The sequence below is a fragment of the Vicugna pacos genome, chromosome 35, assembly GCF_048564905.1.
Source record: "Vicugna pacos chromosome 35, VicPac4, whole genome shotgun sequence".
Taxonomy (NCBI): domain Eukaryota; kingdom Metazoa; phylum Chordata; class Mammalia; order Artiodactyla; family Camelidae; genus Vicugna; species Vicugna pacos.
Window position 1 is genome coordinate 21,456,243 of NC_133021.1, and position 27,825 is coordinate 21,484,067.

Sequence of the window (27,825 nt, forward strand, 5' to 3'; positions counted from 1 at the left end):
CAGGCGGGCTGGGCATGAAGAGTGACAGCTGTGACCCAGATCAGGGGAGGGAAGTGGCACCTCCATGTTCAGCCAAGTGCTTTGTTCCCTTATTAGTCCTTCTTCATCCTTGGAATCTGCCTGCCAGCTCTGCCTGCCTTCGAGGCTGCCTCCATGGCTTTTCCTTGCCCCTCCTTGTGGCTGTCTCACCCTGGGACAGGAATAGGAACCCCGCTGGTGGCTGACTTAGGTATGAATGTGAGGGTAGAGCAAGCCTTGGAGGCAAATGGAACAGGCTGAGACCCAGGGGGAAGTTGACTTAGGAGCCTTTGTGGCTGTGGCTGGGAGGTACTGAGAACAGCTGAGACTAGCGATCGGTGTTTGAGAATTCCTGCAGGCAATACCTGATACCTCACTGGGCCCTATTTGGAGGGAATCAGTCTCTAGCCACAGGGAATCGGAGAGGGGAAATAAGGAACTTCCAAGCTGGACTTCGGGGAATCAGGAAAAAGGTCCCAAAGTCCCAGCAGGGGGGCACTATCCTGGGACCACTAATCACAGCGAATCAAGATCCCATCCTGCTGCAACCCGGAGGGTTAAACAGTGGCACTCAGGCGGGGAGGGCAGATATGGGGACCTGCTAATTGGAGGCAGGCCAGGAAGCAAGAGCTTAATTCCAGAAATAAGGCAAAACTGAGTTCTTAAAGGTAGCAGGTGACGGTAGGGCTGGATAATTTGCTCAATAGGTTTTGGGCTACTTTTCTCTAGCTACCTCCTAACAAGCTCCTGAGGCTGAGATAGGGCTGAGCCTATAAATGATGCTCAGGTGGTCCTTGCTGTGGGGATGGCAACAGGCAATGAGCAGGAGTCTGCAGGGGGCTCTGTTTAGTGCCCCTCTCTGATCCGGAGCCATTCCCTTCTCTGCCTTCACTGCATCCACAGCTGGAAGGTCTTGACCAGCTCCTCGCTCCTCCGTTGCATTGATGATTCTGGACTCGAACTGCAGTGAATCTCACCACAGCGCCTATGAGAAACCAGTCAAGTCACTTCCCTTGACAGTTTAGATAAATCCAAGAGCTCCGAGGTGCGTAATTCAAGAGAAGCGGGGCATTTCCTGGGAGTGTTTCCCTTCCCTGTTTCTGACACTGTTCCCAGCGTTCTCTCAGGATTACCCCACCCTGTTGTTTCCAGTTTGCATATCCAGTTAGCGATGGCGGAGATGAATGATCCCAGCTTCTTTCTTATTTCCACTGCCTCCCTACCCGTGGTAGCCCCACTCCTCCCCAGCTCCCACCTCAGAAGTGGACTCAGAAGTCTGCATCCATTTCCCACACTCTTCAGGTGCCCTTTGTTGTCTCTACATCCTATGTGTCACTTACATGTACATCATCCGCTTTGAAATCTTGGGTTTTAAGTTCTCCTACCTCCTCTAAAATTTACCACTTCGTTTGTTCTTTCAGTCTTTTATTCCCTAATAGTTCAGGGAGAGCTGATTTCACAGGGCCTGTCAGGCCTTAGGGAATTTCTTGTACCACAGACTCTGGAATCAGACTACATACAGCTAATGAAAGTTTCCAACTTCCCAGATAAGAGCTGTATTCCTCCAGCAAATACTTTGTTTGGAAACATCTATTTCTGAATTTACGAACGCCTTAAATTATTTAAATCTCTGCCCCTTATAAAATAAATAACGTTCTAATGAAACTCTCTTTCAACAAATCCTTGGTTTGAGTGTGGATAAGAGTTATCACAGAATCATCTGGTTCAAAAAAAAAAAAATCTTGATCCAACACTAAAACCTTTACTATTCTGCAAGGTGAACTCTTTTGCCCTAGAACTGTCCTCTAAAAGTCAAGTGACCATAAGAAATTCTAAGATTTTTCTTAGAATTCTAAGAAAATTGCTAAATATCGATCTAAAAAGTCAGGTTCATTAGCGACTTAAATTTGATTTTCCTGAAAATCGGCCAGACAGAAACTTCTCACTTTTATCCACCTTCATTGTTACTCTCTATAGCAACAGGAAACTGTTCTGGGCTGAAATAATCCTCTCCAGCTCCCAGTGCACAGTCAAGGAATTTTAAAAACAGAGGACTTTGTAACCACGAAATACTCTCTGAGATTTAAAAGGCCACAGAGCTCTGGATAAACATTTATCTTTCTTCTGAAGGGAAGCAATGTGTTTAGAAATGTTTGTATCCTCTTCTGTCATTTTTAAAAAATGCTAACATAAGAATCTTCAACTCTCTCTCTGTCTCACTTTTCCTAAACCATGAAAGTAATCCCAGTATTTTTGTTACTAACCCTCAGTCATTCTGAGCTGGTCTCTGGGCCAAGATCTGACATGAGATGCTGTTAACATTTTGCATTCCTTAAGCAATCAGTTGACAAGATTAATTTTTTTCCAGAAAGTTGATTGGCTCCAAAGCTGTTCTTTCACGTCTTTAGTGAGCACTGAACATGTGGATTTATCATGGTTCGTGCGGTCTTGAAACTCCCTTGTTTTTCCAAGCTAGTTCATACTTTGTTTATCAACTGAAAAAGGGAAAATGAAGCAGTAGTTTCTGGATGTTACTCTGTTCTTTTCATCCTTTCCTTATCTAAAACCTTCTAACTCAACATGTTATCTGTAATTTATTAAACTTTACTTTCTGATTATTTTTATTTACTGACTTCGCTGATGAGGATCACAGATCCCTGGGAGGTCTACTTGAGAGAGGGATAAAATGAGGGTGTTTCCTGCCCCCGGGCCCCGACTTGTAGCACCTTCAGAAGAAATACTGAAATGTGTTCTTCCTCATTTTTGACTCTCTGTTTAGTTCAGAGGGAGGCAATATAACAAGCCTCTTGGCTGTTCCACAGTTTGAAAGTCACAGCCAGCATCCTTTCCTGCCGGTTGGAGTTATAATCCATCTACAGACCCCACCCCCCTGTTGTTCAGAAACAGCTTGTCATTGCAAATCAGCTTAGCCACCCAATTAATGAATCCTTTCAAACCTGTTTCAGGCACCATAATTAAAGCTTTTATTTAATTTTTTCCCTTGCCACAGAAATTCCTCCAGTTCCAAGTTTACACTGTGAACACCAAGCCACGCACCACCACCAAAGACAGATTTGGGGTAAAGGAAGAGTGGAAATGTGCTTCTGGACAAAGCTTTCCATATTCTGGGTGCCCCTGTCCCTTCTCCTAAGCCTTGTTCCCCCTGCTGAGACAGGAGAAACCTCGACTCCGGGCAGCGGCGGCACTTGGGAGTCCCGGGCAACTGACCGAAGTGCGGCTTCTCTCTGCGGACGAGCCCCCACCCCTGAACCACTCAAGAAGCCTCATCAAAACCTTGCTGGAGAAAACCGGGTGCCCACGGAGGACAAATGGAAGGCAGGGAGCTTGCAGTCTGATTATTGCAACAGAACGGGATCAGGGAGCAGGGCATGTTCCCAAGAGAACAGTGGATTCTGACATCAGTAAAGCAAAATCCATACAAACCTTCCAATATTCCATTCTAGTGGGCAATGCATTATGGTGCAATAGTTACAAATCATACGGCATTCTGCACACAGCATTTAAAGACAGGGAGAATGTTGTTTGTTTGTTTTTTTTAAATTAAAATGGTCACACTTATGGAAGCCTTTCTGGAAGCCTTTCTGCAACCCTTCTGCAGCTTGAAAGGTATTTATCCGTGAGTAGGAACTTTCAGTTCCCTCTTCTTTCTGATTGGCTCCTCCTGTTTGTGAGCTGGCAGTGAGCGTGAACATGTTGACCCTGAGGTCAGCCCTAATCTAAGCCAGGAACTGCGCGTTGGTTAAGAATTTAGGAGGCAGCCAGATCTCAGCTCCATCATTTAGGAGCTTAGTGGACTCACTTAGCCTCTCTGTGCCTCACTTTCCTCATCTGTAAAAAGGAATGATAATGGTGATACCTATTTCATAGGGTTATGATGAGGATTACATTAATCCTGGGGTCTACAAGCCAGTGGATGGAGTTCTGGATGCCTGTGAACTTGAATGGGGAAATGAGTTATACCTAGGTTTATTAGTTTTTCAAATTTATGGTAACATTAAACACGTCACTGGGTCTTATTATTTAATGTGTTAGAAGAAAATAGAAGCGCCCTGATCGACAAATAATTTTGTATTGTTTCGGCGACTATCTCAGTATTTTTTATTTCTCATGTTGATTAAGTAGTAGAAGCATTAGCAAGTGAATGTATCTAGCGGATAAGGAATTGTTTGTAAAGTGTTAAGAAAACCCTTAAAGGGAAAAGCCACTCTGTAGCAATGAAATTAACTGGAGAGGATCATGTTCCTCCATGTCTCCAAGGCAGGTTCTGCATGGGAGCAGTCATTCTGGAGCTGAACGCCAAAGACTTTGGGGGATGTGGTAATGCAGAGAAATGTTCTTGGGTCTGTGAAAATCTCATTTTCATTCATATAATCTGGTATTAATTATTGGGACTTTTTCTGCACTGCCCACAAGTATTGTCACCAAAAGACCTTAGGACCTGAATCAATGTGCAGAATAAAAAGAACACTGTTCGTCTTGCAGAGAGAGGCTGCTATAAATGAATGTGGCTTCTTTTCTCCCCTGCTCTCATCTGCGAATGTGAGAAGTCAGGGGGAGAAGGCTAGGGCAGGTCCTCCTGGCACCCTATAAATTTTAATTGAATTGAAAGATGTTGATAAGGTAAAGAAACTTACTCTTCTTCAAATGGTGACAGGCAACAACACTTCCCGCTGCAATTTTTTAAAAGAAAAAGACCACAAAGGAGTCCAGATCATTAGAAGGGCTTTCCTGGTGTGCTCGGTGACCACCATCCCAGCTCCCAGGCACACATGTTCCCCCAGAGGAGGGAGAGCCCTGGCCGCAGCTGGTGGAGGACAGTAAGATGATTTCTTCTTTCTCGTAAGTCTGCCTTTCAAGGCATTTTTTTGAATTGCCCACCGATTGCTTTTTTTTTTTTTTTTTTTTTTACTGTGACAAGGCACTCAGTTCCTTAAGTTCACCTGGCACACTGCTTCCAATGGAGAAGCAGAAAAAGTAGCAGGAGGTGCCCGGCCCAAGGTAGATGCCAGACAATTCACCAGAGGGCTTGGGAACCCCAGTTCACAGGCTCTACCTCCAGAGCTCCAACACTAACATGCAAAACAGAGCTGAAGTGCCTGCCAGTGGCCACTTCACCCAACACTTAGCCATGAGGAACCCAGCGTATCAACTAATGCAGAAGGATATGACGAGGTTGGAGGTGCCGAGAGAGTCTGCACACATTCCTCTCCAGGTCACCAGCCCTGACTTGGGAAAAGCACACATGTGACCAGCTGCACTGAAACATACCATTGTGAACCATCCCAGAGAAACCAGATGGCCCTGCGCCAGCAGTAAAAGTAGCTTCTCATCCAGCACAGCCCAAACTAGGAGCCAGGCAGAGTCTTAGGGCCACTCTAGTTTTGATTTGAACTTGACCAAAAAAAAAAAAAAAAAAAAAAAAGGTTTCAACTGGGAGAAAGTGCCTTGCCGTGGAAAGAGGGGAAAAATAGAAATGTTCCACATTTTACCTAGCTTATTTCATATGCATTTGACTCTCATCAGCAGAAGAATGAAAAATATTTATAGCTAGGGGGAAAAAGTATTTGTCTTTCTTCTTGCTTGACTATAATAAGAGAAACTGGCAGACCAGCAGAGTAACTTGGTAAAGAACTTCCTCAACACACAGGCTAATAGGAGGAACAGAATACAGAGAGAAATGAAAACTTGTGCTTCATGGTTAATGATTTTTGAAGACTCAGATTTACAGATTCATGGGACTTCTAATTTGTTTATTTTGTTATTTATTTGGCAGAAGCTGTTTAATTCATCCCCCATTGTTCCGGGAAGGTTTCTATTTTTACCAGTGGGGGTGAATCACGCTCAGACCATTTAGGGACATGTTTAGAACATGGTTTTCCAAGTCAAGACCCACGTGAAATTTTGATTCCCAAACTGAAGCCTTAAAGCTCAGCACACACTGGCCATTGTACTCTGTCTGACATGACGTTGGCCTGTGTGCACTGATTGTGTTACACAGACCAGGGGTGATGGGAAGAGTTCCATGGGCCAAAAATAGCTCGGATAAAAACTCCTTACAAGATAAAAGGAAAGAAGTAGCATTGGACTTGGGGTTCTCTCCATCCCCTGACCTGGTGAACAAGAAAATGCTTTTGTATCTTTCAGTTGTTGAATTCGATGTGCTCTTGGTCTCCATTCAATCAGCAAAGAAGTGCTTGTCCTCATGCACAGTGTTGTTCTGTCCCCAGGACCATGAATGATTTTCTTATTTGACTTCAACTTCCAGTGCCTCATTAATATAATAGCGTCTTGATGCCTGGTTGATAATAAATCCCAGCTCTGTTGGATTTACTTTTGAATTTTTAAATAAAAGATTAAAATAAGTGAAACTGAATCTGATTAGAACAGATTTTTACCTACATGCAATAAACAGTTTTGGTGTTTGGATTCACATCCTCAAAAGTACAGAATAATTGTTTTTTAAGGTCTGTTTTATAGTTTTTAAAGTGTGAGTCCCTTGAAATTGAACATTAATCCTAGTGTTTTTTTTTTTTTTAAGTAGGGCAGACTTTTAATACAACAAGGATGAAGTTTATATATTTATAACAGCCATGCTAGGAATATTAGCTTTTTCTCTCTGAGTGTCGAGAATTTGCTCAGAGTCATTTCTGAGAAAAGAGAAAAGAAAAGGCTTCCACTGTGAGACTGTTCCTTAACTAGCAAGTAATTTTTGATTACAAGCTGATTTCCATTCCAAATAGAGAAACTCATATTTCTGATTCTATTTTTCTCCCTAACAGAAGCAAGGTTAGATGCTTTCTCCTCCACTGGAAGACTTCCATATTCATAAATATACTGATGCGTGTTTTCTTGTAATACCTTGTCGTTCTATTTCAAGCATTGACATTTTCTATAGAGCTGGAATTTATTTTGGTATAAAGAATAAAGTATAAATCCAGTTCTGTTTAATGGCTTTCCATTTGTCCAAATACAATGCGGCACTGATTTGAAATACTTTCACTATACACTAAATTTTTATGCGTGCTGGCCTCTTTATTCCTTTCCATTACTGTATCTATTCTAATTACCACAGTTTTAATCAGTGTACCTTTCATGTTGCCACACTGTTTTAATCACTGTAGTATATTGTAACACACTGTATATTCATTATACTGTATATTAAAGTGTATTATAAAGAGATACTGCTCATCATTTGTGTTCTTTTCCAAAATGGCCCTGGTGACTCCTTGAACCTCTTAATAACCTGCAGCCTAATCTATCAAGTCTTCCTATCTGCTCCCTCTCTTCTAATTGATTGGAATGTTTTTTGGTTTGTTGATTAATTTAGATAGTATAAATATTTCAAAATATTGCATGCTCTGAAGCATAAAAATATTGACTATTCCCTGAATACTTCCCCATTAAGTTCATTCCTAGGTGTTAAGTGTTTTGGGTTTGTTGTTGTGACTGAGTGGGTGTTAAATCTCTCCTACTTGATACTTCCATTTCTTTTTTGTTTGTTCGTTTTGAGCTTAGGAGAGTACTGATTTCTGCACACCACTTTCAAAGCCAACTACTTTGCTATATTCTTTTACTCATTCTAAGCATTCTTCAGTAGAGAAACGTCCTTTTATAGATAAGGCAAAATTGAGTCACATTTGTACTTTCAGTTGTTAAAATGTAGAGTCTGAAAGAGTGAAGTTTTGCTGTAACTGAGGATATGCACATTTCTGTAAATCTTTCTAGCTTTGATAGCTTTACAGATTTGAACCTTGCCCAATGGTAACAAAATCAACCTGAAGGTTTAGGGTCTACTCCCAACTCATTGGCTAAAACACTGTGATCATAAGCATTTTTCTCCCCTTCTCTTTATTATGGGTTTTTACTTTTTTACAAGAGAAAGAGTAACGATTCCTCTTTTCTCCCTACTTTGAGGGTGATGTGAGGATACATGACACAATGAAGCAAGGTGCCATGAACAGATTCTCAATATTATGTTGCATCCACCAAACACACCTGCCAATACCAATTAGAATGCTCCCTGAAGGTTTGTCATGTTAGTTTAGTGTAAGAGTGGAGTAGCTTGTACCAGCTTTAATTTTGATATAGCAATTATGAACTCTGAAATAATTGTTTATAAGATTTGAAAGCACTGGGGAGAAATTGGGTGAAAGCTTCATGCAGTGTGGGGTGGCAAAGAGTCTACAAGAAAGCCACCATCTTACTGGACAGAAGGGTAGAAGGTGGAGTATGGGATGATTGAGTGGTTGGATGTTGATGGTGGAAATCCTAGAACAGACGGAGCTAGAGAGGAGGAAGCCCCCAAATCTGAACATAAACTCCTCTCCAACTGTCAGCTGACTCAAAACTGTGCATATGCTGGGCAGACTGCACAAGTCTAGCAGAAAGAAAAAGATAATGAAACTGAAAGAGTTGAGCAGAGATTCCAGCTCTTCCCACTGCAAAGCAAACATGTTAAAATTTTGAAACCCACCCGGTTAGAGGAGTTCAGTAAACATCTCAGTTACTTTGAAACTATAGAAGGGCCTTCCCTTACAAGAAAAATCTGTGTCCCAGGACTGAGGAGTTTCGCCCTGGGAGTAAGGGGCAAAACCAAAAAAGACCTGCCCTCAATACATGTTAAACCAAGCATCCCCAAGGTAAAGTAGATCATTCAGTAATCTGACTGCTTGCTATTCCTCAAATCAACACACTTCATGGAATGTAAGGGATTCTAAAGTGTCTACAGTGTATCATCTACAGTGTCCTGCATATGATTTTTAAAAATTACTATATATGGAAGAAACAAGGAAATGTAATCCATACTTAAGAGAGAAATCAGTCAGTAGAAATAGATTCTGAATGACCAAGATGTTGGAATTAGCAGGTATGAATTGTAAAGCAAATGTTATAAATAAGTTCCAAAAAAGTAAAGTGAAAGATTGGCATAATGAGTGAACAGATGGAGAATCTCAGAAAAGAAATAGAGACTATATTTTAAAGAGAAGGAGGAGGAGGAGGAAGAGAAGGAGAAGGAGAAAGAGGAGGAGGGAGAGAAGGGCAAGAAGAATCAAAATGAAATTCTAGAGTTGCCAAGTATAATATCTGAAATGAAAATGTCCCTGGATGGGGGAAGGGTATAGCTCAGTGGTAGGGTGCCTACCTAGCATGCACAAGCTTTTGTGCATGCTAGGTAGGCACCTAGCATTAAATAAATAAATAAACCTAATTACCTCACCACAACTCCCCCCAAAAAAGTCCCCAAGTGGGCTTCACAGCAGATGAAGAAGGGATTGCTTTATGTATCTGAGAGACAACTGCATCACACACCAAATTTATACCAGACCAGAATTTGTAAAAATAAGTATTAATTTAATTGAAGAAAATACATTCCATGACTCACTGTAATATAATACAGTATTTACCGTATCAGGTTATGTGACTTAACAATTTTCAAAACGTGAAGGAAAAAAAACAAACTTCTGTTATGAAGGTATTTTGGTCTGAGTATACAACTGACAGTACATTTTTTTCCACTATATTCCAAATCTGAGTTAATGCTAAACATCTTTACTGAAGAACACAAACTCATTCTATCAACACAACAGTTACATTATACAATAATATCTTCTTCCCCATCAATTGCACTTTTTTCCTTGTTCACACTAACTGCTGTTACATATTAAATCAATTGACTAATTCTAAACAAATATTTTGAGTAAAAAACAAATGCAAGCAATCTCCAGCTGTCTTGTAGAATTAAATTAAAACATTTTGTCTACAAACACACATATATTCTTGTTAAAATTTAATAGGGGAAATATGCCATGTTAACATTACACTGTTCTGGAAAACTGTTTATTTGCTACATTCTTATATAGCCTCATTTGTTTCTGTCACATTTCTTATCTACTTATTTTTAAAATTCCTAGAGAGTCAGTACCGTCTTTTCCTGCGTGACAAAATTCCAAAATCACAACTGAAATACACAGTATTTTTGTGCAAGATGTTGGAGCCAGAAGTTAACATAATGGATGTTTCTGAAGGCTGAGTAGACCCTTGGCACACTTCCTACCACTTACTAGCTATGTATCCTTGGATTAATTGGTTGGTTTCTTTTTTTGTTTTCTTCACCTGAGTTGTGAGAATACTAACTATTATGCATAAATTTTCTGGTTCAAAGTAAATAAATGGTGGGCATTCCAATCATGATTATTGATTATCAGCTTCCTCACTTGCTAACCAGACTCAGTATCCTGATTGACCAAAACCACTAACTTTCTAAAGTAGATGGTGCACAAATCTATTGGGAATAGACAGAGAAATATAACTACATTTAAAATATTCAAGCTCCCCAACAAGCCTGCTTTTTATGGTATGTTTCTGTCCACAAGACCCCCCAAATCCACAGTGATATGAGAAATAGCGCTGACAGAGCTCAGGTGCTTGGACTCTCTCCCCCAGGGTCCAATGAAAACACGGTCAGTCATGCCCAGACTTTTTGTAAGATAGAATCATTTGCTAATTTTAAGCATCAGCCTTAATTAGGGCCAGGCATCTAAGTAACACACATTTAGGGGTCTGCTGGGATATTCTCCAGGGACAGGGGCCAGCAGGCACCATCTTCCTGTGCCATCTTTCCCCTCACTCCCTTCCCAGGAGGCACCACCAGTTTTACACTCCCTGTCTCCCTTCCTCTGGCTAGTGGGCACCATCTTTTTTTTTCCTATCATGCTAGGCCTTTAAAATTTTTTTCTTCTTCCCAGTGGGTGCAATGTTATGTTCCACCTCTGCTCTGCTCCTGCCAGCACCATCAGCCCACTTTCCTTCTGCCATGATCCAGAACACCACTCCTAAAGGGAAACTCTGACACATGCCTGGTGACCTAGTTTTTGCAACTTTTTCCCAGGGGATGCCCCTTGATCATGTGGCTATGGAGGCCATGGGGTGCTTGCAATCCTGGATCCCATGAGAATGGAACAATGGAGACCCTGTTCTTGGCAGACTACCACCCACAGGGCACTGCTCAGACAGCAGACTGCACATTCCTTGAGTCTTTCTGAGAAAGAGACCTTGGGTTTGGCCTCAGAGGCAAACTTTCTGATTGGCACATATCAAGGTATGCACAGAGGGGCTCTCAGGGCATGGAGCAGAGTACAGTGTTTGTGCTCTCCCTCTGCCTTGCTTCAGATCCCCAGTGTCTCTCACATAGGAGTTTATGCCCTTGTCCGGAGCCCCAGTTTTTGCAACTTCCACCTAGAGGACGCCTCCAGGCCACCTGGCGCTGGTGACTAGCAGGTCTTACGCTAGCAGTCTCATATGACTATATATATATTTGCATACATTAAAAGCTGAAAATTATTAGAGAAATGCAAATCAAAACTACAATGAGGTATCACACCAGTCAGAATGGCCATCATAAAAAAGTCTACAAATGATAACTGTTGTGGAGAAAAAGGAACCCTCTTACACTGTTGGTGGGAATGTAAATTGGTGCAGCCACTATGAAGGACAGTATGGAGGTTCCTTAAAAAACTAAAAATAGAGTTACCATATGACCCAGCAATCCCACTCCTAGGCTTACATCTGGAGAAAACTCTAATTTGGAAAGACACACACACCCCAATGTTCACAGCAGCGGTACTGGTAACAGTCAAGACATGGAAACAACCTAAATGTCCATCAACAGATGATTGGATAAAAAAGATGTGGTATATATGGGATACATATGAAATATGAGCCATAAAAAAGGGTGAAAGAATGCAATTTGCAGCAACATGGATGGACCTAGAGATTATCATATTGAGTGAAGTTAGTCAGAGAAGGCTAAATATCATATGTTATCACTTATATGTGGGGTCTTAAAAAAAATGATACAAACTCTATTTACAAACCAAATACAAAACTCACAGGCATAGAAAACAAACCATATTACCAAAGGGGAAAGGGTGGTGAGGGATAAATTAGGAGTTGGAGATTAACAGATACACAGTACTAAATATAAAATAGATAAACAAGGACCTACTGTAGAGCACAGGGCACTATATTCAATTTCTCATAATAACATATAATGGAAAAGAATCTGAAAAGAAAAAAAAATGTATGTATGTATATGTATAACTGAATCACCTAAACTAACATTGTAAATCAACTATGCTGCAATTAAAAAAAAAAAAAAAAAGGCTGCAGCCTGAGGGTCTGGTTTCCAAAGCATCCAACCTACAGAGGCCATATAATATAAACTCTCACTGCTTTTTAAAGTTGTTACCACCACCTAAATAGCTAAGCTAACTGATACACTTACTTTGTTATTTATATTTTCCACCTCCAGGAGAGCAGGGATTTCTGCTTGTTTTGTTCACCACTGTATCATCTGTGTTCCAAACTCAGTGGGAACTCAGTAAGCATTTGCTGAATGAATTACTGTAGCCAAGAATTTGTCATAGGGATGGGAAAGGGAAATTTGACAAATTATGGTTTAAATTGGTGATTGGGGGAAAAAATAACATCTTTGGACACTTATACTGCCACAGCATTGAGATCGCACAATAGTAAACCTAGTTGTGTGCTTGGTGCATAGCAAATGCTGCATAAATGTTTGCTATGATGTCTGTTATGGTTATTTGTAGGTCAAGGAGTATATGCAATTGAAATTAGGATATGAACGCCACAGGTTTTCTGAGATGGGAAAATTCTGTGTTGCGGCTGGGACACTGGGATGGTGAGAAGTTCCAAATGGCCTTGTTCACATGGCTGAGAGCTGGTGCCAACTGATGGCTGGAAGTTCAGATGGGGTTATATCCAAGGTTCTCGGTTCTTCTCCATGTGGACCTCACCATATTGTTGCTTGGACACAGCATAGAAGCTGGATACTAAAAAGGAAAGTTCCAAGAGGACACATCTCAAATTGTAAGTGCCAAGCAAGCCTCCACTCAAGTTTCATTTGCTGATGTTCTGATGGCCAAGATTAGACACATGGCCACTCTCAGAGGCAGTGAGGGACACAACTACACCAGGGTGTGAATGTCGGAGAACATGAGTCATTGTGGGCAGGCAAAGGAACATCTCACAGAGTGTTTCGACCATACAGATTGAATATCCAGCATCTCAAATTTGTTTCTGTATACAAGCGATCAAGTGTGAACTGATTTAGGAGTTCATGTCGCACAAACCAACTTTGCAAGAGCCTGACTGATTTATAAATGATAATACCAGTTCATTTTTCTTGGGAAATCTGCTTATATCAAAACTTGGGAGCATGCACATATGGACAGCAGGTCCTTGTTGAGTGAAGGATCAACAAGAGACCAAATCATAGTTCATCTAGTGAGCTACAAAAAGGAAACCCTGCATTGTCACAAGCACTTGTGCAGCAAGCTAGTAACATTCGTGTGTTACCTTTCCCCAAGTCAAAGACCATTTCCATCTCAATTGCTGGAAATGGCCACTGGATTTAAAGTAATTGCCCCCTTGGGCAATGCAAGACATAGAAACCAGATTTCCCTTGCTAAGTTTTTTTTTCTTTAAAGGCTTGATATGGGTGTATGTAATTGTTATTTCAAAATTAAATACTACCAGATTACCAAGGACACATCTTCTACTAGTTTAAATTTAAATCGGTGGTTTTTGGATGAAGTTCAAGGACACTGTTTCAATGGCAAAATAAACACATAATACCTCAGCGTTGACTAGTTTGCTCTAACATCTACTCACCTTCACTTCCTGATGCTTCTACTTAGCATCAGTTATACAGAGTGGCATTTTTGTACTTGCCTCCGATCCGTCAAAATAATGTACCCTCTTTGGTCATAAAATTTGAAAACAAGTATTTAGAAACAACCATCTGGCATCACTTTCTAGAACATTAGAAAAATACAGAAAGACTAAAGGTGGAAAGGTAGATCAATGATGTGGGCCATGACGAGGGAAGGGAAGAAGGAACCTGAAGAATCACAGGAAAGGAGGATCAACAGGACCTGCTTTGAGGGTTGTACTAAATACAAGGGAGGACATAAAGAGTAAATCAACATAATAGTTTATTTACATAGGGGGCTGGAAAAATGGGGCCTGAGAAAGAAAATCATTTGGAAGTAGATGCAAGTAATAGGATGATGAATTATTCGGAGGGGGGTGTTGAGTTTCAAATTCAATTTTTCCACCGTGTTCCAAGCTCTAGGCTCCAGTAGGGAGTAAGACAGGGATCTGTCCTCAGGAAACGTACCTTCTACTGGAGAGAGAGAGACAGCAAACACGTAAGCAAAGAAGATAACTTCCAATGATAATTTGTAAATGCTACAAAGAAAATACAACTAGGAAATAGGACAGAGAGTGAAGGGGGACTGACAGGGGAGGTGGTAACCACACTACCTCGGGAGGTCAATGCCAACCTGAGACTTCAATGGTGAGAATGAGCTAGCGAGGGGGGCCTTTGCGGAAGGCTTTCCAGGAAGAGGGGCCAGCAAGTGGAAAGGCCCGGAGGTGGGAACTAAATTTGCATGTTTGGAAGTTAGGAATGAGAGAGACAAGGTAAGAGATTAGTCTGGGGAGGGGAGGTAGATGTCAGACAAGACAGGGGCTTTAAGTCATGGTGAGAAGTTTCGATTTTATTCTTATATTGATGGGACAAGCACCAGAGACTATTGAGCAAGAAAGTGATAGGATCTTATTCTAAAAATCACTCATGCTGCCCATCAACTGCTAAACAGATAAACAGAATGTGATGTAGCCATTCCATGGGCTATAAGTCAGTCATGAAAAGGACTAAAGTACCCATACATGCTACAATGTGAATGAACTTTGAAAACATTAAGCTAAATGAAAGAAGCCAGTCACAAAAGACCACATAGTTCTTAGAAGAGGCAAAATCTAGAGGGAGGAATTGGGTGATTTGGGGCAGGAGAAAATGGGAGTGACTGTTAATGAATATGAGTGTCTTTTGACAGTGATAAAAATGTGCTAGAATTAGATACTGGTTATGGTTGCAAAGCTTTTTGAATATCCTACAAGCCACTGAATTGTACATTAAAAGAGTGAATTTTATGTTATGTAAATTACATCTCTATATTTTTCAAAGTTTGAATATAGACTGGGTATTAGATATTACCAAGAAATTATTATAATATTGATAAGTGCAACAGTATTATTGCAGTAATGTAAGGCTGTGTTCCCTTCTGTGAAGATGCACACTGAAGAGTGTAAGAGTGAACTGATATGATGTCTTGGATATGCTTTGGAACAGTTCAGAAAAAAAAAAAAGGAGATGATTTTAAAAATGTAGCAAAACCTTAATAACTATTGAATCTGGGTAATTAGTTTATGGGGGTCAACATACCCTCTACTCTACTTCTGTATGTGATTGAAATTTTTCAAATAAAAAATTGCTAAAAGAAAAAAAAATCACTCATGCTGCAGTATTAGTGTACCAAATCAACATGCTGTACACATTTACTTACACAACCTTAAATGTCAGTTATACCCAAATAAGGCTATAGCAGAAGAGAAACTGCTCTGGCTACTCCATGGAGGATGCACCATGGAGGATGCACCATGAAGGAGGAAAAGTGGAGGTGAGATGCCAGTTAGGACGCTGTTGCACAACTCCAGGTAAGAGGTATTGGTCTAGATTAGGGTGTGAGCAGCAGAGGGTTGAGAACTGGCCTGCCAGTGGCTATATTGTGATGAGCCCTGCTAAGTCCTCAAAGTAGCATCTGAAGGACAGAATAATTATGCAAGACTTGCCCCTGCAGACTCCAGAGAGCAGCAACGTGAGAGACACCGAGGGACGTAGAGAGACATACACAGAATTTGAGAGACAGTAAAAGAAATGATTGCAAGATATTCAAGATGGGGGGATTCTCCAGGTACCTAGAAATACAGGGCTGGAATTTAGGTGAAAGGTTAGGATTGGAGATGTACGTTTGCAACTTATTAGCCTAAATATGATGGTGGAAATGTTCATGCATTCTAATAGACTAAGAATAGAGTGGGAACATCAAGTCATGTTAAAGGGCTTATTTTTATTTAGAAACTAGCAGGATGAAGGGGGTGTTATAGGGCAATTCCCAGAGACAAATGACCAGAACAGGGAGAGAGCCAAGTGGACTAAAGCTGCATAAAGACAGGCTCTGCGTCTCAGATGACTTTGGCTACTAGCAATGGCCTTGTTGGTTGATTTGTCTCATCAGAGACAAAGTTCCAAAGGTCTTAATGATCCAGGAGGTTGAGATCTTACAAAAGGCCAATTTATTTTTAAAAAAGAATTCTTAGCAATCATTGAAAATAGAATCAGTTGAAACAATAAGATGCCACTACACATCTATTAGAATGGCATGGCCAAAATCCAAAATACTGACAGCATCAAATATTGCTGGGGGTGTAGAGCAACAGGAACACTTACTCATTTCTGGTGGGAATGCAAGATGGTGCAGCCACTGTGGAAGACAGTTCAGTGGTTTCTTACAAGAATAAGCATACTCTTAACCATACAATCCAGCAACTGCACCCCTTGGTGTTGATCCAGAGAAGTCAAAAATGTATATCCACACACACTGCATGTGGATGTTTACAGCATCTTTATTCATAACTGCCAAAACTTGGAAGCAACCAAGGTGTCCTTCCATAAATGAATAGACAAATACACCGTGGGACATTCAGACAACATGTTTTTTTATTCAGCACTAAAAAGAGCTGACAAGCCATGAAGAGACACGGATGATCCTTAAGTGCATACTGCTAAGTGTAAGAAGTCAACCTGAAAAAACTACATACTGTACGATTAACACTCTATGACATTCTAGAAAAGGCAAAACTATGGAGACGATAAATAGATCAGTGGTTGCCAGGCATTAGAGGTGGGGAAGGGATGAACAGGAAGAGGACAGAGGATTTTCAGGGCAGTGAAGCTGTACAGTAGAATACTACAAGGGTGGATACACGTCTTCATACATTTGTCAAGACCCATAGCGTGTACAGCACCAGGAGAGAACTCTAATGTAAGCTACAGACTTTGGGAGATGATGATGTGTCAAGGTAGGTTCTTCAACTGTAACAAATGTACCATCCGGTGGGAGGTGTTGATAATGGGGGAAGTTGTGTTGGGGTTGGGGGCAGGAGTATAAGGGAAATCTTTGTACTTTATGCTCAATTTTCCTATTAACTATTAACCTTAAACTGCTCTTTTCAGTTTACTAATTAAAAAAACAAAAGGTATCAGTAGAGTGTTATGGCCTGAAGTAAAAGGAAAGAGACCCAAACAACAGCCAGAGCTTTCAGTGAGATAAGCATGGTCATTGCTTTCTGTTAGCTGGGCTCCATTCTTCCCGTTGCCTAGGTCAAAAACTACCTTGTTGTCTTCATTCCTCTCATTCCCTCACATCCCTCACCTAGTCCATGAGCGTAACTGTTGGCTGTACCTTCAAAGTACATCCAGAAGCTAATCATTTCTCCCCATATACATAACCTCCTTCCTAGATTATTGCAACAGCTCCCTAATTAGATCTCTGTGTCCCCTACCTTGACTCCCTAGGGTCTATTCTTAATACAGAAGCTGACAGATCCTACTGAAGCCAGATCCCAAAACCCTGTCTCCACTCAAACTCCCCCAAAGACTTCCCATCTTACTCAGAGCAAACCAACATCCTTACATGACCTAAAAGTCCCCACATTGTGTAGCTCCCTCTCACTCCCTTGTTGCATATTTTAAAAGCTGCTAAACAAGGATCAGCTTCCAACCAGCCTGCATCTAGATGCTAAGATCCTCCCACTTCTGGACACCGAAAAGTCTTGGCACACATTCAACTATGGGGAGCCATTAAGAATAAAGGCGGCACTTGGGCAGTCACAAAGGTTAGGGAAAAAACGCAGACCTAGGGCAGGTCTGAGTGACAGGCTTATCTCCTGCAGGAGACCACTCTCGGAAGACTGGGAGTGGTGACTGCTTTATCTAATGCACAGAAAACACACAGAGTCAAGGAAGATGAGGAAATAGAGTCATGTGTTTCAAACAAAAGTGAAAGACAGAACTCAAGAAACAGACCTTAAGAAATGGAAATAAGTGACTTCCCTGATGAAGAGTCCAAAATCAATTGTCACAAAGATGCTCACTGAGCTCAAGAGAGTAATTCATGAACAGAGTGGAAATTTCAACAAAGGATAGAAAATATAAGAAAGTACCAAACAGAAAACATGATGCTGAAGAATGTAATAACTGAACTGAAATTTTTAATTGAGGTGTTGAACAGCAGTATAGATGAACCAGAAGAAACAGATCAGCAAACCCAAAGACAGGGCACTGGAATTCACGCAACTGAGGGAGAAAAAAGAAAAAAGAATGGAAAGTGTGATTAATTAAGATAGATTAAGGGATTTCTTTAACAACATCAAGGGGACCATATTCACAATATGGGAGTCACAGAAATATGAGGGAAGGCAGAAAGTTTGTTTGAAAAAATAATAACTGAAAATTTCCCTGACTTGGGGAAAGAAACAAACACACAGATCCAAGAAGCCCAATACATTCGAAAAAGGAAGAATTCAACACGACGCACACTGAGACACAGTATAATTAACGTGTCAAAAGTTAAAGACAAGGGAAGAATCTTTAAAGCAGTGAAAGAAAAACAACTCGTTATATACAAGAGAATCCCCATAAAACCATCAGCAAAGTTTTCAGAAGAAACTTTGCAGGCTGAAGAAAATAGCACTATATATTCCAAGTGTTGAAAGGAAAAAACAAACAGAAAAATAAACAAACAAACAAAAAACAACACTATCAGCCAGAGCACTACCCAGGCAGGTTGCTCTTCAGAATTTAAGGAGAAAAAAAAAGTTTTCCAGACAAGGAAAACTGAAGAAGTTCATGACCACTAAACTGGCCATGCCAAAAAAAGTTAGAGACTTCTTTAAGCTAAAACAAAAGGCTAATAATTAGTAACAGGAAAACATATGAAGGTATAAATTGCAGTGGTAAAGGTAAACATAAATTCAGAATCCTTTATAGTTGTCATCATGATGAATAAATCACATAAAAATCTAGCATGAAGGTTGAAAGATAAAAGTATTAAGAATAACTAACTGCAAAATTTGCTAAGGGATAAACAAGATGAAGATATAAATTGTGACATCAAAATAACGAGGAGCATTTTAAAATGTAGGGCTTTAGTATGCATTCTAAATTAAGTTGTTATCAGCTTAAAATAGGCTTATAAAAGCCATTTTTATATAAGCTTCTTCATGGTAACACAAAGCAAAAACCTGTATTAGATACACAAAAGACAAAAAAAAAAAAAGGAATCTAAGCAAACCATTGCAGGAAGTTGTTAAATCACAAAGGAATACAATAAGAAGAAAGAAGAAAGAAAAGGAAGGAGAAGGAGAAGGAAGAAGGAAGAAGAAGGAGGAAAGAAGAAGGAGGAGAAGAAGAAGAAGAAGAAGAAGAAGAAGAAGAAGAAGAAGAAGAAGAAGAAGAAGAAGAAGAAGGAGAAGGAGAAGGAGAAGGAGAAGAAGAAGAAAGAAGAAAAAAGAACTTTAAAAAGTCAGAAAACAATTACAAAATGGCAATAGTAAATTCATGCCTATCAATAATTACTTTTTAAAGTAAATGGACTAACTTCTCCAATCTAAAGACACAGAGTGACTGAATCAATAAAAAAAAAATCTAACAGTTTCACTTACTACAACCTATTATGATGCAAACGAAGAAACAAGCCATAGTATATTCATGCACCAGAATTATTTCCAATAGATCTATAAGGAAAGTTTCCAGTGAAGAGCTAATATAAAAATAGAAACAGAAGGGTAAAAAAAACTTAAGACACTTAAAAGACATAGCACTATGAAGCAATGCCACAAGAATTTTAAAACACAGCAAAAAAGAAAAAAGCATTTATAAACTAAAAATAAGATAGCTGAACCAAATATTCAAAAGATTTGGAAGACAAGGGAAATATCCCAGAAACTTACTTTTTTTTTTAAAAAAAAAGTGAAAGTAAAATGGAAAAGAATATCTGATAATCAATTTAGTACCATATGACCAACAAGATTCTCAGGAAAGTAGAAATCCGAAATATTAAAAAAAAAAAATTCCTAGAATGGAAAAAAATGTAACTTTGTGTTAAAAAGGTGCAGAAGGCCTAGCACAATGAATCAAAAAATTACATAACAGGGCACAACTCTTTCAAATTTAAAAACGCCAAGGATAAATGAAACATTCTAAAATCTACTAGAAAGACTAAGGAAAAAAATCGCAAAATACTGGTCTTCACAACAATACTAGAAGCTGGAGGACAATGACAACATCTTCAAAATTCTGAAACAGACATTTTCCCAACTCAGAATTCTGTATCTAGCCCAATTATAAATCAAAAGTGAAGACAGACCAAAATATTTTCAGTATTTTAAACTACAGAAAAATGATCACTTTGGAAACCTCTGCAGGAAATGTCTGAAGCATGTGCTTCATCAAAGAGTAAAGCAAGAAAAACATAAGTTCTAATAAAAGAGAAAAGGAAGGAAGATTCCTAGAATGACAGCAAGGACATGTCCGGAACAGCTGTGCACCAGGCACGGAGAGGGGCACAGGTCCAATTTGGAGCAGGATGGAGCACTGACCAGGCAGGGAGGTGTGTGGACAAACTTGGAGGAGAGCTTCTGTATAGCATGAAATGACTTAACCAAACATACAAAGAAAACTAAGGCAATGAAATATTAGTTACTCTAGGGGAAAAAAGGTGTAGGAAAAAGGGGAACACTGCAGCACAGCAGTAACTAAACTTTACAGTGACAATAATGAAAAGACAGAGTGTGGATTAAGCCAAAATACTATATAGGGGTGATAAGGGAAAAGGGCCAAAGTATTTTATGTTCTGCTATAAGAAATAATTAGTATACCTGAAATAAATAAAATATTATATGTTGATTTTTATCAATTTTTAAAAAAGACAAATTATACTGTTTAAAATTTCCATATATGCACATTATCCAGAAATATCAAAGTATATACTAGGGAAAAAAGGGTAAGGCATTTAAAGAGATTTGACTAATATACATCATTTTCAGACTTTAACATTACATAACTTTTTAAAAAGAATGTCTGTGTTACTTCGACACAAAATTTTTATGTTGAACAAAACAAAAAATTGAAAGTTTTTTGTATTGGGGCTACAACAGGTAGTAAGGCAAAGTTCATGCCTCAAGTGAGTTTCTATTGAAATAAAAAGACAAGTAAACAAACAAGCTTATATGATGACAGGGATAACTGTTACTCAGAAAAATGGTAAAGACAGGGAGAGTGAGTGTCGGGGTGGTTAAGAGTGGTCAGGGAAGGAAGGCAAGCAATGTATATGTGTATGTATCTATCTTTATTAACCTTGAAAAAAGGCTATTTTAGTATTCTTATCAATCTACGGCACAAGTGAGCTAAAGCCATTTCATTCTCTTCATGACTTATTAAGTCCGGGAACCCCCACCACCACCACCATATTAGCAGTAACAAATTGGCCATAAAACACTGCCTTTTTTTTAGGCCTGGGCATTAAATGCAAAATGAAACTAGTTGAGTTTTTAAACTGGCTTCAATTCCTGAAAAAACATTCTGTTAAAAGAATGCCTAAAACTTTACCTATTGCTGGCCCTTTTTGTATGGGTAAATTTTCTCTCTTCAGAAGGCATCACATCTGATTCACTCTGACTCAGAACAGGTTTTACAACTTCTTGGCCCTTTGGTCTTGCAAGTTTTAGATGTCTCAGAACCAGTTCTAGACTAGTTATGGACAAGCAACATAGTACATGGAACCAAAAGCATTCAGTTTTCCAGCACTGAAGAGAGGAATAATCAGTTTGCAATGAAGATTTCCAGGAAACCCGTGAATCTCTACAGGACAACATATTCCCGAGCCCTTGGTGAGCAGGCGAAACAAGAGAACGTGAAGGCGCACGGGCTTAAAGAGCAGGGCAGAAAACAAAGCAGCACTAGTTTTAAAAGTTGATAGATTTGGGGATAGACATTTATCCTCGGGCAGGACACTTAGGATGCTTAACGAGAGACGGAAAAGGCCCTCCAAGTGCCTCCCGGTATCATTAGGTGCTTTCCGCTTTCCTTCACTAAAATCCCCAAATTCTTGGTTTGGCTCTTGGGAGACCAAATGCCCCTTTTCTGCCTCTCCATTTCTCCCCGTCATCACGTCTCTCCAGCATCTACTCCCAGCCTAAAATACTGAGTTTTTACCCAACCCTCTTGACTAAGTCACTTCTCTGCGTCTCAGAACGCTAGTGTCCACAGAGAGCCCTGCCTCCCGAGCTGTCCCCTTCGGCGGCCAGACCCACTCCCTCCGCTGCCAGCCGTTGGGCAGCTCCATCCTTCTTACCTTGGTTACAGAAGAGGCTCCACAGTTTGGCGAAGATCAGCCCCATCACGAGCACCCGGGCGGGCCGCGGGGTCCCCCAGCAGCAGGTGCCACTGCGCCGGGCCCCGCACCGCGGCGCTGGCCGCGGGGATCCGAGGAGAAGCCGACGGGGACCGCGCGGGGAGGGCACTGGCGGGCCGGGAAGCCGCGGCCGGCCGCCCAGCTACCCGCAGGAGGCGCCGCGCCGCGTCCCTGCCCGAGAGGCCTTTGTTCGAGCCCGCTGAGCCCAACGCCGACCCGTAGTCCCCTCGGGCTGAGCCCACCTACCCACCGGAGCCTCAGCCAGTCCCCAGCCCGCCTCCGCCCCGCCTCCGCCGCTGACCCCGGAAGGACGGCGCCGGACGTCGCGGGCTGATGTCACCCCCGCCTCCGACGTGGCGCTTCCTCGGTTTCGCTTTCGGCGGGCGGGCTCCCCGCCGCCGGGTCGCGGGGAGGCGGGGGGGCGGGCGGCACTGGCCAGTCGCGGAGCTTCCCTGGCTGAGCCCGTCTTCTCCCATCGCTGTTCGGAAGTCCTTTCGCTTTCGTGAGTCGCTGCTGGCTGGCAGGTGCGTCCCTGGCCCCTCAGCCTGGGGGCGGAGTGCAGTTTCTCTGGCTCGGCCGCCGCCGTTTGCTGCACGGAAAGGAGTGTTTCAGCTGTCACCCGGCTCAGGCTGGCAGGCAGGCTTGGGGTTTGCCGGGATTTTTAATTCTGAGTGGAGTAGATTGGGATGGGATCCATGGAATGCCAGCAGCCACAGAGTTCATGTTTGTGAATAACCTACAGCCCCCCAGTTTTACTAAGTATTTGGTATTTTTCAGGATCCCAAATCCACAAAATAAAACTTCCTTTCTGAAGTGTTGAAAGGAAGTAATTTCCTTTGATTAAAGGCGAATCCTAGGAACAGCTGTCTCCTGTTCAACAAAATGGGAAGAAAATCTGCAAGTGCAGTACTTGGAGCAAGGAACTATTGTAAACTGACTTCCGAAAGTACTTGGGGGGACTGGCTGCAGCTGGAATTGAATTCAGTTTATTACCCAGTTACGTAAGAGGTGTGTGTTAGATATACATGCCAATTCGCTGCTGAATGGTTTCAGTTCCATTTTCCTTTCCGTGGTTAGGGTCTATTCTCTTTATTGCTCTTCGTTTAGCTTATCATCATCATCATTACTTCTTACTTTCGGGGATTTTTCCACACTTCCTTTTTGGATTAGCAATACATTTCAAAAAATAAACTTTTTGTGCTTTATCAAATGTGTGTGTGTGTTTTTTTATGTTGTAGTTTGTCATAATGATTCAGAATATTAATTCCCAAATGGCCAGAAACAAAAGTCTCACGGTCTTTTCAGAGATAAATAGGAAATACCATTTTAATTCCTCTGAGCTTCTGGAGAAGAAGGAAATCGAGGAAGTAAATAACTGCCTTGCAATATAGGAACGTACTTTGCAAATATCTCAATTGGGGAGGCGGTGTGGCAAGATATCATTTAGCGAGAATGTTTTGCCTGAACTACAGCTTCTGCAGTGCCTGCAGGTTGGAGGGGCTGATACATTAATTCTGTTTTCTGTGTAACTGCGAACTGTTGCCCTAAATTACTTTCTAAAGGTTATAGATTATAGTCAAATCCTCACGGAGAGGATTAGATGGATAGGAAACCAGTCACAGAATCTGTAATAAAATTTTCTTAGCTAAGATCCTTCTTTCTGAGAGTATCTACAACATGAGTATTATCTAAGAACTCATAAAATTCAATACCTGCTAAATGGCCTCACATTTCAAATGTCTAAACATTATTTTATTTTAATAATGAACCAAGTGGTACCACTCCAATAATGGACTTGAAGTAGGTTTAAAAAAAAACTTTTATGAATCTGATTAAAGATGTAAAACTCAGGGAAAATTGAAAATATGTTGGATTAAATTTCTTGACACTGGAATAACCCTGGAAAATTTAAGTGACCTCTTGCCTTTTTGATAATCCTGCAGACAACTATAATGTTTTCTTGAAGTACAGGATTCCGTGCAAGGCCCTTCCTTTACTTAAGAAACTTTAATTGCTATTTCTGACTTCTTTCCAGACATCTCTATGTGGATGCCCAGTTCACAGTCAAATGATAACTATCTGAACCTGAGCTTAGTAATGTTTACTCCTGTTAAATCAAGATTTATTGAAATCTTCCTTTATAGCATGTTCTTTGCAAGGCAAAGCGAGTGAAAGATGAATTAGCCATACGCTTATCTTCCAAGCGACTTTCAGTCCACTAGCGATGGGTAGGAGGGACAGAAAGCATGTTTTCAAAAGAAATCACATGATGTGGTAAGGGCTAGAATGGAAACTTATGCAAATAATTCTTTTTCTAAATGTTCATAGCATCTTATCTTTTTCTCTCTCATGGCATTATTACTTTTACCATTTAATACAGTCATTTGTCACTTCTATGACTTCAGACTTTTTTGAGGGGTAAGACATGAATATTATGTTGTGTGCTTTAAGACAATTTTTTGAGCAGTTTTAGGATTACTGCAAAATTGGGGGGAAGGGACAGAGATATTTGGTGTGCTCCTTCCTCCCCTCCCCCACAGCTTCCCTTATTGGTAACATCCCCCACCAGAAGGCTGCATATGTTACCATTGCTGGACCTGCATCCAAACATCACAATTACACCAAGTCTGCAGTTTGCATTAGGAATCGTTCTTGGTGTTGTACTGTCTTTGAGTTTGGACAAATATATAATGACATGTATCTACCATTAGAATATCATAGGATATTTTTACTGCCCAGAAACTGAGAATGTCTGTCTGCTTTTAGGAGGTTTTGACCCATCTCCTTTTACCTTTACAGCCCCAGAAAACAGGAAACATCCTGTTGACTAGATGAAGTGTTGCTTTGGTTCTCTCAAGTTCCCTATTTGCTACACTGTTTCTTCTAAGGGTAGTCAAAGCTTTATCACTTTACATTTTCCCCTTAAAGGCTCTGTGCTAAGGCAGACTTGAAGCTTGGACAAATTAGATCTTGAGTCTACAACAGAAATTCGAAGGCTTTTCCTTTACCTCAGTCCGCATCATTCGCCATTCAACAGAGTGTGTACAGACCTTTTCCACTGAGGAGGGAGAGGACTGTGAGGATGGTGATAAAAGAAACATTGTGTTATTTTTCTCCCCTTGAATTTGTTCTCAAATCCCCTTTTCTGGTAGTTTACACATTTTCATTTTGCGGCTGATGTTGGCAGGGATGACAGATTTTTAATACTGAAATGGTGTGAAAATATTTCTGATAAAACCTGGAAAACAAATCTTTCCAGCACAGCCACTTGCCGACTGTGTAGGTTTCAAGTCCTTGAAGCTGTATATTCTTGATACCTCCTTGTACTTTAATACATTGCATTGGAACCTTCTACTTAGGTTTCTCAGTCCAGAGAACAAATAAAATTTCCTCAAGGACAATAACCATTCCTTTTCATCTTCCATCCCCAGTACATAAACACAGCTGTCATAGCGTCAGCACTCAGGAGATGCACAGTGATTTCCCTTGATGAGAAAGAAGCACAAGCTGCTGTTTTGAGGTCAGTTAGCTGAAGGTTTTTAACAGTTTAGGTCCTGTGGCTCTTCAGTATGAAAAGCTAAATATAAAAAGAAGAGAGTTTAAAAATTTATTCATCTCCCCAAGCCCACATCATCTCTCCAAAGCCACATCTCCCCAAGTCCATGTCATCTCCCCAAGTCACCATCATCTTCCTGAGCTGGCATCATCTTTCCAAGCCCACATTTCACCAAGCCCACATCATCTCCAAAAGCCCACGTCTCCCCAAGCTCACATCATGTCCCCAAGCCCACATCATGTCTGCGAGGCCACGTCACCTCCCTGAGACCGCGTCATCTCCCCTGGCCCAAGACATCTCTCCAAACCCACAACTCCCTGAGCCTGCTTTATCTCTTGGAGCCCACATCTTCCTAAGCCCACATTATGTGCCTGAGCCTGATTCATCTCCCTGAGCCCACATCTCCCCAAGCCAGCGCCATCTCCCCAATCAGCATAATCTCCCCATCCCACATCTCTCCAAGCCCACATTATGTCCCCGAGGCCACATCATGTCCCCAGGTACACATCATCTACCTGAGCCCACAGCATCTCACTGAGCCCGCAGCATGTTCCCAAGCCCACATCTCCTCAAGCCAACATCATCTTCCCAAGACAGCATCATCTCCCTGGCTCACATCTCCCCAAGCCCACATCATGTCTCCAAGGTGACATCATGTTCCCGAGCACACATCATCTCCTCCAGGCCCCGTCATCTCCCTGAGCCTGCATCATCTCCCCGAGCCAGCGTCATGTCTGTGAAACCAAATCATCTCCCCAAGCCTGCATTCTCTCCCCAAGCCCACATTTGCCCAAGCCCACATCATCTCCCCAAGCCTACATCATCTCCCTGAGCCCTTGTGTCGATGAGTCGGCATCATGTCCCAGAGCCCGCATCATGTCAGCGAGCCCAAGTCATGTCCACGAACCAGAAAAAAGTCTGCGAGCTCACGTCATCTCCCCAAGACCTCATCATCTACCCTGGCCTAAGACATCTCTCTGAACCCACAACTCCCCGAGTCCACATCATCTCCCCAAGCCCACGTCATCTCCCCAAGCCCACGTCATCTCCCCAAGTCTGCATCATCTCCCCGAGCCCACATCATCTCCCCAAGTCTGCATCATCTCCCCGAGCCCATGTGTCATGGGTGTTTTTGTCTGTGTGTGTGAATGTCCTGTGAGATCACAGGACTCCTCAGGAAAGTGTGAATTTCCTCACACTGGTATATTTAGAAAATATAGGTGCTGTACTGGATTACCTCCAAAGGTCTCTTTCTGTACTCTGATTATGAGATTTAAAATGATACAGAGTCATTAATAATTGATCATGATAATTGACTGATCCCCTCCTGCCCGCCACTGTAGGAGTGGGCACAGAAGTGCCCCGGAGAGAGTCAGCTTTAAAACACTTGCCAGGTCCTGTCCACTCAAGACCAGCTCCGAGGAGTGTCGGCCACTGAGGAGGAGCTGGTGCGCCCCCTGCAGGTTTGACCTCGGCAGGGCCAGAAATCATAATTAGCCAGCTGCTGGAGGAAGGACGGAGCCAGGCCAGGAGAAGAGGCCTGCACTGCCTTCCCCCCACTCCTGCAAGCGGTCAGCCAGCAGCGTGGCCTTGCTGGGTCACTGACGCGGTGCTTTTGTAGTTACATGGTTAAAAAGTTCTCAAGTGTTCTACCATGCTCCTAAATAAATCTTGGATTGATTAAAGATTTAATTGGTGGAAATATAAGCAAAAAATAAAATAAAAGTGAAGAAAGCATGTAACATAAGCCTAAGCCACAGAGCAGGGTCAGCAGACATGCAGAAACACATTTTCATTTCATCTGGAGAGTATGTGTTGGTTTCTCAAGTT

General features: G+C 41.4%; 3 long non-coding RNA genes across 3 annotated transcripts in view; 2 read left to right on the forward strand and 1 right to left on the reverse strand.

The window, feature by feature from the left end:
* LOC116283582 (uncharacterized) overlaps positions 1-22,733 on the reverse strand; it is a 28,286-nt gene extending 5,553 nt beyond the window's left edge. Inside the window, exon 1 of the long non-coding RNA XR_012067260.1 lies at positions 22,380-22,733. This is a non-coding gene — a long non-coding RNA (uncharacterized lncRNA). The remainder of the gene's footprint in view (positions 1-22,379) is intronic.
* LOC140691545 (uncharacterized) lies at positions 3,325-6,987 on the forward strand. Its single transcript, XR_012067261.1, has 3 exons — positions 3,325-3,645; positions 4,694-4,878; positions 6,819-6,987. It is a non-coding gene; the product is annotated as an uncharacterized lncRNA (long non-coding RNA).
* Positions 22,734-22,824: 91 nt separating the features above from the next.
* On the forward strand, positions 22,825-23,644 carry LOC140691546 (uncharacterized). The gene is made up of 2 exons (XR_012067262.1): positions 22,825-22,963; positions 23,217-23,644. It is a non-coding gene; the product is annotated as an uncharacterized lncRNA (long non-coding RNA).
* Positions 23,645-27,825: the final 4,181 nt, after the last annotated feature.